At 34.6% G+C, this 3,192-nt stretch overlaps 1 long non-coding RNA gene across 1 annotated transcript; it reads left to right on the plus strand.

The window, feature by feature from the left end:
• Positions 1–740: 740 nt before the first annotated feature.
• LOC127075409 (uncharacterized) lies at positions 741–2,929 on the plus strand. The gene is made up of 3 exons (XR_007786434.1): positions 741–1,277; positions 1,381–1,479; positions 2,546–2,929. It is a non-coding gene; the product is annotated as an uncharacterized LOC127075409 (long non-coding RNA).
• The last annotated feature ends 263 nt before the right edge of the window (positions 2,930–3,192 follow it).

A 3,192-nucleotide genomic window follows, 5' to 3' on the forward strand; every position in this document is an offset into this window, starting at 1 on the left:
ATCACTTGAATAGGCTTGGAGGTTACAACACAATTACAAAGAATTTGGTTGACCAAAGTGACCTTTGGTCAACACTAATCGGTATTGAAAATATTAACTGGGTTATGTAGAACCACCAAATGAATAATCAGTTAATAAAATCAAATGATTCTAAGTAACCCTAAGCTAGGGGATCATGCAAAAAAAATCAAAATTCTCCTACCTAAGGGCAAAATGGTCAAGATGCAGAAATTTGGTCAATTAGATAAATATTGAATAAAGTTCTAACAAGTAAAACCTAATCAAAATTAACTAAACCTAATTGATTCTATCTACATCTAATAATGTGATGAGATAAAAATCAAGCTAATCTAGAAATTAATCTAAATCTAATATCTAGTTATGCACTATTAACAAACAAGATATAATCAAAATTAATTAGAACTAAATTTTAATTAATGTTTTAATTCATGGTGAGAAATTAAGCTAACTTAATTAACCTAATTCTAGTTAATTTATATTGATCCATACATAAAAGGTTAGAAATTAAAAATTAATCAAAACAAATTAACAACAATTAAAAGAGAATTTAAATGGATTTAAGCAGGGCAGGGGTATGAAGACTTGAAAGGGGTGTGGATATGAATTTTGGGCTTGTGACCAAGGCCCAAGCGCTGAAGCAGAAAGGCTTGTGGGAGGTTCCTACATGTTCTGGGCTTGTGCGGGCCACAACGTTTAGGCTTAAGCCCGAACCGAAACCAACTCCTAACGGTAAAACACAACCCTTCCAAACGTGTTTATGCCAAAAAAGCTCAGCGGCGCAGCATATGGCTTCATCACGTTTTCAATTCTGAATCGTTCACACACTTCATCTTCGATTCTAAATCCAAATAGTGCAACACGAATCCAGTTCAAACTTCTCAAATCGTATCCACCAATGGCAGCTTGCAACGATCTTGCGCTTTCCGGTTCATGATTTCTCGTCGTAGAATTCAACGGTCCAAACGAAAATGAGCTTCCACGGTACATATAACAAACAACCCGAACCTAGGTCACGAACTCCATCAGCCATCCTCCAAAACACCGCTCTACCAGTCTTAGCCATGATAACGCTTGGCTTCGACGAATTCAAAGCTCTGGAATCATATTGGAATCGTATCGTGTGCTAGATTTTCAAACTCGAATCAGATTGCATGTGGCGGGATCGAAGAGGAAGAGGATGAATCGAAGCTACGCGAACCATGAATCACGAAAAGAATGAAGGAGAATTCACCGAATTTGATCTTCGATTTGACCAGGTATGAATTCCTCTTCCCTGATTCTACTCCGCTTCTTCTTTTTCCTCTGCGATTTTTAGCGTTATTCTTTGTCTTGAACACTTCTTCTTCTCCAATCGTATAGCCTGTAGGTTCGTTTCTCTGTGATTGAGTGTGAGACGAAGAGTGAAGATCGAGGGAGCAGAGAGCAGAAACGAAGAGAATTTCTGAGGTATTGTGATTGGTGAGTCCTCTTCTGAACTGAAGCTCGTATGTGTATCTATATCCACAGATTCTGTTAGAAATTTTTCTCAAATTCATATGAAATTAGAGCTAAATTAATAGTTAGTTGCAAATGGAAAAATTTGTTAGCCTGTTAGTTATCCATTTCAATTCTGTTAGTACTTAGAAATTCAGTTTGATGAGATTGTTTTGTTTAACAGAGTTAGTGAAGAAGTTTGAATGTAAGACAATTAAAGTTAATTGATGAGTTAATTTGGTTAACAGTTACTTGTTGAGTTTTGTTATATTGTCTTAGGCTAAAAACTAGTTAGAATAAACTATTGTGAATACTGAAGGAGTGGATGAATGTTAATAGGGCTGCTATGTGAAGCTTTGATAACAAATTGTTTATGCCAATTGGATTACATGTTCTGAACTGCTATGAAACCTAGACTGTCATGGTGTATGTTATTAGAATAAAAATGTGATTGATGTTAGGGTAAACAGAATTATGTTAGGATAAGTTGTTATAAATGTTAGAATGCACATGCTTGAATTGAAACGAAAATTGCCATTTGCTAGACTGTTAGAGATGCTTGCAATGTTAGTATGCAATGGAGGTATGGAAGCTTTGTTAGCAAAATTTGAAATTATGATATACCATAAACCATATTAATATGTTTGAGAAAAAATGGCCAAATTGGATGGAAATTAGTTTATTCATGGCCTGTTATTATGTGAATGTTGCTTTCTGTAGATTGAGGTTTAGTCGTGAAATGGATAAATTCTAAACTGAAGTTGTATATTTAATACCTATGCTAATTGTATGTGATAGGCCCAAATGAATCCTTTGAAGTTAAATTATTCATTGGAGTAAAAATTGGCAAACCAAATGAATTAGTCAAGTTATGATTAGTTGGATTTAGAATTAAAGTTACTATGTTAGTTTGAAGTTTATGTTAGGATTGTATGTTTTATGTGGATTTCAAAGGAATTTGAGTTGGCTTCTTGTGTTTTTGATATGTTTACATGCTTTGATTTGTATATGATCAAACAACTCATGGTTTCTTGATGGCTTGCCTTTGTAGGTGATCTAAATAGAAGGATAAGTTGGTTATGAAGAAACAATGGCATGATATGTGAAAATGCGATGAGAATGATGTTGGTGTAAGCCCTAGAGGCCAATATTTTTGGTACTTGTATCGAATTATTTAAAGGCATTTTCTTTATTATGGTTGATTAATAAAGTCCTTGGAATAGATAGTCCATTTAATGTATTAAGTGTGACTTAATCATGAGAACACATTAAACATAAGGACACTATTCTTAAAGTATTCGTAGTCGAGCTTTAGTGTGAAGTGGGATAACATTAAAGACTATTATGTTTGTAGACTGATGATCACATTTCATGGGTCATGGATAAAGAGTTATCAAGTCTTAAATATATGTATGAATATTAGGAGTAATATTTATACCGGATTGACCCGCTATGAGAATACTATATAGAAAGTTATGCAAAGTGTCATAAGTTATTCTCATGGTGATAACAGTGTATACCACTCTTCGACCTGAAACCACTATGGATCCTAGATGTAGAGTCGAGTGCTTTGTTGCTGATCCAACGTTGTTCGTAACTGGATAACCATAAAGACAGTTGATGAGTACTCCACAAAGCATGCTGAGGGACATGAGTGTCATAGATGGAATTTGCCCATCCTGCGTAACAGGATAAATG

The sequence above is a fragment of the Lathyrus oleraceus genome, chromosome 4 (assembly GCF_024323335.1).
Source record: "Lathyrus oleraceus cultivar Zhongwan6 chromosome 4, CAAS_Psat_ZW6_1.0, whole genome shotgun sequence".
Lineage (NCBI taxonomy): Eukaryota > Viridiplantae > Streptophyta > Magnoliopsida > Fabales > Fabaceae > Lathyrus > Lathyrus oleraceus.